Genomic DNA, 10,185 nt, shown 5'->3' with positions numbered 1-10,185 from the left:
TTTTTCCTTTTTAAGAAAACAGCGCTATTTTGACTGTAAACTTATCACATTACTGCTTTTTAAGGACTCACAATTTGTACTTTTATATATTAAATCTTAGACTAGAAACACCACTTTACTCCCTGCCACACACCCACCTCTCACTTCAAAACTACAACACAACTTTACTTCTGCATTACCCAGCTTAAAATCCATTTATTTGGCTTAGGAACACCAGGTTTTCCATGCAGTTTGAAAATCAAGATACTACTGGTTGCTGATTATTCCAGTTACATGGTAGAGTTAATTGAATTAAGTGTAAGAATCAAATGTCTCAATAAACTTCCTATAGAATGGTATTCTGAAGAGTCAGCTTGTAGTGCTCATTCTGCCATGGTACAGAATAAATTTCAGTCAATAACTGTGTCTATTCCTGGTACACTTCTGGTAGTAGTGTTTATATAAAATCACTGAGTGAAGAGCAAGAATTTTCCACTGAGATCAAATCATATCTTCCCACTGAGACTAAATCATTTCCAATTTCTAAGCAGAATAAGCGAAGTTAAAAAGCTCATTTTGCCTCAAACTGTGTTCTAGGGGTAAAATAAACAGTTCCTTATGACTCAGGTTTTATTTAAATCTTGACATTAAAGTGTTAATTTTTTCTAGTCTTAAAAAAACTACTGTAATAGCACTAAATGTTAATCAGTCTGCAATCTCTGAAAAATATACAAACTGGTATTCTTGTATCCTACATCTCTCTTTTTTTTAGCCTGGAGAAGAAGTAGTATGTAATTTGGAAAATGAATTCTGTTAGTCATAAAAAGTTATACTGAAAATCCCTGTAACTTTTGTTCTAGATATATGGTTAAGTGTTAAAAGTTACAGTAAACATAATGCTAAATGCTGATAATGAAATAATGAAAATGATCATTAGATGGCCAATACTGAGCATGTAACTTATTTTGTTAGGACAAATTTATATTTGCTTATAAATGTTACCATAAAACTTATAATCAAGTTAAATAAATTCATATTGAGTAGTACATGTAAAACAGTTTTGGTTTTATTCACCTAATGGAATACATGGTACAAGACATTATGCTAGGTAAGGTGTCTGTACCCACAAGAAATTTACAGTCTAAGAGGCAAAATTAAAAACATGCACACAAATAAAAGCAATTGGAATAAATAGATGCTGTAAATAATGAGAGATCCACAAAGCACCTTGCAAATTTATAGGTGGGAAAGACCAGAACTTCACATGGGATATAGGATCTGATACAGGTTTTGAAGGATGGGTTAGAATTTCCAAAGAGATGAGGTGAAGGACAGTATAAGCATCACTTATTTATGATATATTTATTACCCACTAAATTCCAAACATATGCAAGGTACTAAGGATACATCTATTAACAAGATGGCTAAACATATTCTCTGCACTTATGGAATTTGCAGGTCAGTGACCTATGTATCCCAAATAATAAGCAAAAATAATACTCTAACTTATATAAAACCAACAAAAACAAAAATAGCAGGAGGCATATTGCAGAATTATGCCTATTTAACGTAAAGGATATTTAAGTGTTGGTTAACCCAACTGTTCAAAGCAAAATTTTGGGCACATTTCAATCACTCACACCTCCATGTTGTCTTTACTAAAGTAAAATATACCATTCAATAATCTAGATTGAGTACTTTGAAAGAAACTTTGATTAGGCAGTTTAAACACACATGTTTAAAAATGTACCATTTAAAAGGCAAATATATTTTAAAAAAGAAATGTCTACCCATATCTGGAGTTTGACTCCCAGCTCTGCCACAAACTAGCTACATGAACTTGAGGTCACCATTGTGAGCCTGTTACCCCAGTAATAGAACTGACAAAATGGTATCTACTTCAGAGCCTTATTCTGATAATTAAATGAGATAAATGTATCTTAAAGCACTTTATAAGATACAAAATGCTACACAAAAGTAGGGTAATGTGATTACTATCTATTTAACGTCCCGTGTAATTTTACTACATACTTAATTGCTTACCTACTTATCTAACCAAATCAAATAAAAAGAACTATTCTATTTAACTAAGGTTTACTTTATACCTACTTTGGGGTTAACCTACTCAAAGAATAAATAAAATTACACTGTCACATCAAGTTGAAGAATTGTATTTAAGCAAAACTGTGAAAGACTGTCTAGCTAGGTACAATTAACATCTGTTTAAACCATAAATTCTTCCTTTTCCCAAAAACTCGCGCAGATTTTAAGTTTAATATCCAGAGGTCCTGAAATAGTTATTAACTAGAACAGGTTCACTTTCAAATCACACTACCATAAAACAAATGATAGTTATTTTAAAATAGACACTTTGTTTGGAAATTAGTTCTCCCATAATCAGACTAATCATTAACAGAATAAAATGTGTCTTTATAGTCCATGCACTTTAGTCATCTTGCATTTATAATCACTGCTGAATAATTTCCAAAATGGCATAAAATCACTTTGAAAACCAAAGTCCAGAAGTGCCAGTTTCTACCAACAGGCAGATCTCTTTGAGACTGAAAATACACACAGATTAAGGCAGCAACATGTAATCCCTTCATAGCCCCATCATTGATACAGAACTCATGAGTCTAGACTGGTCTTATGCACGATGGGTTCAGGGATATCCTGATTGGAGTTTTTAGGATATTATTCACTGGCATGATTTGGCCCTAAACTTAAGTATGATGATAAATTAAATAATACATTTCACTTTTGCATAACTGCTCCAGTTCCTGGATTCACTAATGATTTGCAGACCACTGCATATTCAAAAATAATAGGATTTTTATAGTTTGATAAAGGCATCACAAACACGATATTTTTATAATTCTATTGGAATTTCAGTTATATATTGGAATTACTTCTCCTTGCTCCTGTTACTTTTATGTGATCTTATAGATAGGAATAAGCAGAAATAGTTTTATATAAACCCTTATTTCAAGAAAAGAATTAGAGCCAAACCCCACGAATGGGTATGTCTTATAAAAGTGTTAGATCCTTAGGCTCTTTAACAAACGGCAGTGATAGGCCAGCACTTTTTAGAAAGTCAAGAATTAGAAGGTCTGCCTTACATCTTCTTTTTAAAACCCTCGGTGAATCTGAAATTTTCAGATTTTCTACTTACAACCTCTCGCTAACATTTCATCCTTCTGACTAACCCAACACGCACGCAAGCACACATTTTAAAGAGGAGAGGAAGAGATGAAGAAGGAGCATGTCTGAATCGGGTCACCCAACTACAGAAGGCCTGTCCTAAGATGCGAAAACGCCGCCCAGAAAAATCTTTTTCTTTTCTAATTCTCCCGCACAGCGCCTCCTGCCGGTTCTTGAAGGCCGCGGCTCGCCGCGGGAGTGGAGGACGCCGACCCTGACCGCCTCCGGGACTCCGCTGCCCTCCTCCCGCGGGGCAGCCGGGCGCACTCTGAACACTGATGCGCTCGAGAGACGGGAAAACGCCCAGGGCCCGGAGGAGCAAAGCCCTAAATACCCGTCTGCGCCCCAGTGGCCCCGTCAGGCCTCCGCTCCGTCTAGGGCAGCGGCCTCCCCGTGGCCTGCACTGCGCCCCCCACGTCAGGCCCCCGCCCAAGGCCGCCCCTACAGGAGGGCAGTCCGCGCCAGACGCCTCACCCGGGAAGCTCAGCGGTCCGTCGGCTCGTGCTGGCCGTCCGCGGCCGGCCCCGCGCTCCTACCCTGCTTGGACCGCGCGCCGGCCTCCCTTCTGCTCCCACAGCTCCCGACCGCCGCTTGCTCCCTCGTGGGGCGCGAGCCCTCGCTGCCGCGAGCAGTCTCTATTCCTGCCCGAGCCTTAGCTCTTCGACTTTCCCGCCCCCTCATCCCCGGCCCTGCCGGGCGCGTCCCCTTTGACTCCCTCAGTGCGCGTATCAACGCGTAAACGCACAGAAGTAGCTCAAATAAGCGTTAACTGAGGAGAACCGCGCGTGGGCCTGTCTCCTGGGGGGCACGTCCCCTGGTTTAAGCGTTTCTCCCAGATCTGGGCCGGCGCCTGGATCGCCACAGGAGTTCCCTCCCTGCCCTGCTGTCAGGGCGCAAGAGACGCGGGCACCAGCGCTCCTAGACGCGCGGGGCCTCGCTCGGCTCGCGCCCACCTGGCTTCGGGCCTGCGCGCGGGGAGAAGGGCCGTCGAGGAGGGTGACTGGTTGGTTCAGACCGAGGCCGTCGGGCCCCGCATTCGGCGTGGGCTGGCGAGTGGGGCGCGCGCGCATCTCTGGCCTCAGAGGCCGCGGTGTGAGCGGTGGTCACGGAGCCAGATGGCGCTTGGCGAGGCAGGGAGGTTTCCCGGGAGCGAGTTTGGAGGCCTGAGAGACTTTGCTAATGGAAGAAGGCACTGAAGAGAGGCCTCCTGGACACAAACTGGGCCCCTCCCTCCCCACCTAGCCGCCCCCACCCCGCCCCGCCTATCAAGGCTCTCGGGTTGGTCCTTCCCCGACCCGGCCCTGTTTTCCAACTCGCCCTCACTCCTCTCCCCCTTTCCCTTTCCCGATCTCCCTTTCCTCCCTCTCCCATCCTCCCCCCAAACCCTCTCCCCTCTCCGCCTCTAGTTCTCCCCTCTGAAACCCTCTCCTCTGCCACCCTCTTCCTCTTCCCCTGCTTTCCCCACCTGCTCTCTCATTCGTCTCTCACCTGCGTTTCCCACCTCCCCCCCCCCCCCACACACACCCGCCTTAGGCCTATTCGGCCCTCACCACCTTATAACCTAATGATTTTTAGTTTATATGTAAATAAACTGTCCCCGGATATGAGGCCATTTTCATCTTTTTCACTACAGCACATAATACAGTTTCTGGTACACCAGGAGCGCTGCATAAATAGTGAAAAACCTCTTAAAAGGAAAGGAAATGGATCTCCTTACGCAGTTTTCCGCCGTTGATAAAGGCGAAGGTCCTCGTTGGCCATCAGTGAAACCGAAGAGTTTTACTTCGGTTATAACACAAGACCATCCGTTCTTTTGATCTCTGACGTGGGCACTGCCCAGGCTCTGGGGACTCACATCAGGGCCGGGGCTGCCTCTCGTCTGTGGCGCGCGGGGCAGTGAGATCCCGGGGGCGCGAGTCCAGGCTCGTAAAAAACCCCACCCTCGAGCCGGGCACGCCCGCGGGTCCCTCCGCCCCGACGGCAGAAGCGCCCAGACCCCGGCTCCAGCCCCTGCCCGAGTCCCGAAGCTGAGAGCTGGCGCCCAAAGGTGAGGCCAGCCCAGCTCTCCGCAGACTCTTCCTGACCAGTTCCTGTAAGTTGTCTCGCACCGGACACCCGAGAAGGACGCGCCTCCAGGTTCCGCAGACGGTGCTGCTGCATCTCACTCTTTCGAGAAAGACCCGAGGGGAACAGTGACTGTATCTGGCCCCAGGCTCCCGGTAACCTCGAGCCTGGAGCCCCTTGGCAACCTTTCGTGCTCTCCCAGAGGCAAGGTAGAGAGAGCCACCACCGAACTTTGAGCGTCTACCGCGTGGCTTCTTTTTGCTCCGTTAGTGTGTTTGTATGTATGTATGTATACATATTATATATTATATATTCTTGCATAAACAGAAATGTATTAGCTGCGAGCACAAGAGCAAAGTCTTCAAGGAAAAAGAGATTGCCAAAATTGGAATTTGGGGGACTTAGGGCCACAGTACTACTCTTGGTCTCAACTGGGTTAGTGTCTTTGTGCAAGTCATTAACTCCCTCTTTCCTTTCATTTCACCATTTACTAGATAAAGTTGTTGGGTAAGGTATATGATTCCTATGCTCTTTTTCCAACTCAGAGACTCTCCTCCATGAGGAGGCTGTTTTAAAAATTCGAGAACCATTTGAATTAGTTGGTTTTCTTCTCTTCTTTTTAACCCTTCTTCTCTCTATTACATTCAGAGGAGATGTGAGAAACAGCTTCAAATTAAAAAGGAGAAACCATTCAGAGAAGTCTGAAAATATGGAGAAAGAAAAAGAAAGTAAAGAGATCAATGAACGTTATAACAATCATTTTAGAAGTATCCAATTTCTTTAGTGAAAATAAAGGGGAACCTAGCCCCGTGGGGCTCAGCCTCTGGTTCAGGTGTACCAAGGAGCACTGAGGCTCAGGTTTGTACAGGGCAGGGTGTATATTGGCTTGGTAGATCCCAATCATACTATCTCATCTCCCTAGGCTGTCAGATGGAGTTCTCTGCATCTTAATTGCTTGTTCCATACTGTATGTCTAAAGGCTGTTGAGTCTTAATGTTCCTAGAGTGAGTGGTAGAACCTGGCCATAAGTAAAACTGAGAAGAAAGAACTGGGTGGGGACGAAAGAAATGAGGTTTAAGGAATCTCCAGCACATGGTGTCTTAATTCAAAGCCCCGCCTTCCTTTAGCTTCTTAGGTGTAGACACCATTTAGCCAAGGGTTGAAAACTCCTTCTGAAGTCACTCCTTCATAAACCAACAGCCTGCATCTGTTATGAGCTCGGCACAAGCGGTTAGGTGCTGGCGACCCTATATTGATAAAACTTTGGGGTCCAATTTACAAACTAGTGAAAGAGATGAGTGGTATGAAAAATGCTGTTACATAGCAATGCATGGGTGTAGTGGGGGCATTAAGAAGAAACACCATTGCCAAGATCAAGGAAAAGCTCTCCAAAGAAGTGTCTCTTAAGCTGAGCTTTAAGGAAAGAGTTGAAAGGGGGCAGTTTGGCAAGGGGGTGTTGGTGGGGGAGAGGGGCATGGGTGGGCATCCAGAGAACATGCCTGAAGGCCCAAGGCTAGAAATAGCTTCATTTAGAGAAGTTCAAGTAATTCTTTAAAGCAGATATTAATGGTAAAGATGAAAAATGAAGGAATAGTGGGAAATACAGCTAAAGAAGCAGGAAGAGGCTATATCTTAAAGGGTTTTGTGTATTGAATTTGCACTTTGTCCTGAAAGCTATGAGAAGCTTTTGAAAGATTTTAAGTGGGAAATAAATGATACCATTTGCTTTTTAGAAGGATTATTTTGTCGGGAATATTGAGGACACACAGGAGGTTGGGTAGATTGTAGAAAAACCAGTTAGGAGACTATTGCAGCAATGCCTGATGGAAGTGATGAGAGTCTGAATTCAGGCAGTAATTGTGGCTGTAGAAATGAAATTGAGGGAGGACAGGGAGAAAGGGACTGATACAAGAGATAATAAAAAGGGTCTTGAGAGAACCTGATGACTAATTGAGGGATGAGTGAGAATGAGGAGTAGAGAAAGATTTCCAGGCTTGTAGGTTAGATATCTGGAGATTTGATGACACCACACTGAGAGAGAAACCAGGATTGAAACTGAAAGATGATGTGTTCAGCTTGGGACATGTTGAATTTGATATGTCTATGAGACATCTAAGTGGAGATATCAGATGAATGGATATCTGGGTCTGGAATCCTGCAGTGATCTGGGCTGAAGGTAAAGACTTCAAAGTCATCAGCATAAAAATAGTAGCTGAAGCCCTGGGTTTGGTGAAGTCGCTCAAGGAGAGTACTTAGTTAAAAAAAATTAATTTAGGGAACACCAATTTAGCCGACCGTCAGAGGAAGAGGAAGCCTTGAATGGTATTAAGAAGGAATATTCAAACGTCAGAAGGAAAACATAACAAGCACCATTTAGGGGATACCTGTTATCTTCTAGGCAATGGCCTGGGATCTTTATGCATATTATTTCACTGAATTCTTATGGCAGTCCTAGAAGGTAGATGTTTTCGAACAAAAAAACTTAAGTTCTAAAAAGTTAAATAATTTGACTAGCGTATGTTCAGCCTCTGGAGTCAGATGAAACTTAGACTGAAACCCCACCTCCTGGGATGTTTGCAAATGTGTAAATGCTCTGAGTCTCGATTTCCTCATTCACGAAATAGGACACAAACAGAACCTACCTCTGAGGATTGTTGTGAAGACTAGACAAAATAGTGTATGTAAAAAAGCCTGGCATGGAGTGGGTACTTGATACTAGATAGTTACTATCCTTATTAATAACCATAACCCCATATAACTATGTTAACACATTACTGTCTCTTCTTTAGCTCCTTAGCCCAAAAATGGACTCCAAATTCTTACCTAAGGTCCTTAGTGCACAACTGAGACCTGAGCCAGGCTAAACTATTATAAGGCTTTACTAAAGATCTGGGCATAGCTAGATGGGAAAGAACACTGAGAGCAAAATAAAGCTTGATAATCTGAAAGCATATCACTTCGTGTCAGGATCCCCTAACAGGGCTACTGCCTTCCTGCCCAGGTTGAAGAAGAAGAGATGCCATCTTTCCATACCACCAGGGAGTGTCACCAAATAGTCAGTGTACCTAAAAGTCCAGAAAGAATGTGATCCCACAGGAAGTCAGGAGCTCTCACTTAAGTCCAAGACCCACCTTCCAAGATCTTGATACCTGTCTGGGGAACCCCCACCCCAACCCCAGATGACTGATACAGGGATGCCCAGTTTCTTCAGAGAGGATCACATCTGTCTCTAGGAGTATGCCTTACACCATGGCCTCAACAGTAGAGACTTATTAGAACATGACAAAATAAGCCCAATGTTCATATTTCATACCCCTTCTTCTACTCAAATGTCACTCTGAAAAGTGAGTTTGAATAAAGCCAGAAACTGACTATAATCCAAGTATAATAACAAGACATATAAGCCAGAGGGACCAACCAGATTGAAAGTCAGAAAAAGATTTTTTCACTATAATTGAGAAAGAACCATATATTTAAGTTTTCAGAAATAGAAGATGTAAGTAGATATAGAAATGAATACATTATTGGTTAGTGTTCACTCATGTGTTTTTAATCCTGTAATATGATTAGATATTTCAAAGTATAGAGACTTTTGATCATGGTTTTAGTACAATTCATAATGGCAGTTCTTTTATTTGTTTCTTCACACTTGTTTCAAGGAATGTAGAGACATATTCTGCCCTACGGCTCCAGTTGATTTACCTCTAAGGTAGGGATTCTATGCAGATTTTTTTGAGGGCTAGGCACAGAGCCTCAGTAAGCAAGAGATTCCAAGTTGTGGCCCAATTTGCCCATCTCTGTGAACCATTTTTATGGTAATAGTTACCAGTGAAACATAGAAAAGCCGAAATGTGTTTCATTCACAGTGGATGTTTTTCATCTGAAATTATCCTCTTCAGGTTAAGAATTTTAACAGCATCTATCAGGTTGGAACAGGTCTCCCCCCAACAAAAAAAAGAGGAGAGTAGTTGTCAGTGCAGTATGGGAAACGCTGGGTTATACTTTGTTACTCAGGGCTCCTTAGTGACATTAACTGTTAATGTGCATTGTGACTTTCCGATGTACTTGACTACAAAATTCTTTTTGTCCCACAGAGTCTGAAGAGATGCTTATGTCATGGATTGTGCTTTAAAAGAAACTATTATTTGCCATTACTATTTGATTACTGGAATAGCATACTTCCCTTTAAATGCCCCCCCTTCAATGAAATCACATTCACCTCCTCCAGTGAGTATCCCTTATCCCCTCCCTTCCTCCCTCACTGACTGGGGAATCCTCTGCATGTTGCCATAGACACCGACATAGACTTGGATCATAACATTTATTTATTCATGTTTTTTCTTTTCTGTATTTGTCTCTCATACTAGATTAATACAGTGCCTGACACATAGAAATACTTAAATATTTGTTGAATGGCTATCAAATGAATGAGAAATATTGGGAAAAAATATAAATTCAATCAGAGTAATTTCTTGGTTGCAGATATGTCTTAGGAATCTTCGTAGGACATCAGGTTGTAGAAAAATAAAAAGGACCCCCCCACACACCATTGACACACCCACTAGGCAAACACCTATTCCATATTCTTTTGTCCAGGCAAACTTAATCACTACCAAGAGCTCTTGTGAGTGGAACCATAGCTGTATAATTCCATTGGATTGTTTCCATAAGGTTTTAGCTCAAGAGAGAAAACATGACTAGGGGAAAGGAATCCTTAATTACATCTTAAAAATATGATCAAAAGCAACATTTAAGAAAAGTGTTTCCAGGGAAGAGCTGAGGATGACACCCAGTTTATAATAATTCATTTTCCCAAACCTCAGAGCATGGGATCAAAGCTGATATACATTATCTCAGGCTTGGTACCAGAGTGACTCATTTTTTCTTACTATTTTTGAAGTTATTATTTGGATGGATTAATACATGAAGAAGAGACAAACC

Source organism: Vicugna pacos, chromosome 25 (genome assembly GCF_048564905.1).
Source record: "Vicugna pacos chromosome 25, VicPac4, whole genome shotgun sequence".
Taxonomy (NCBI): domain Eukaryota; kingdom Metazoa; phylum Chordata; class Mammalia; order Artiodactyla; family Camelidae; genus Vicugna; species Vicugna pacos.
This window is presented reverse-complemented; position numbering follows the sequence as displayed.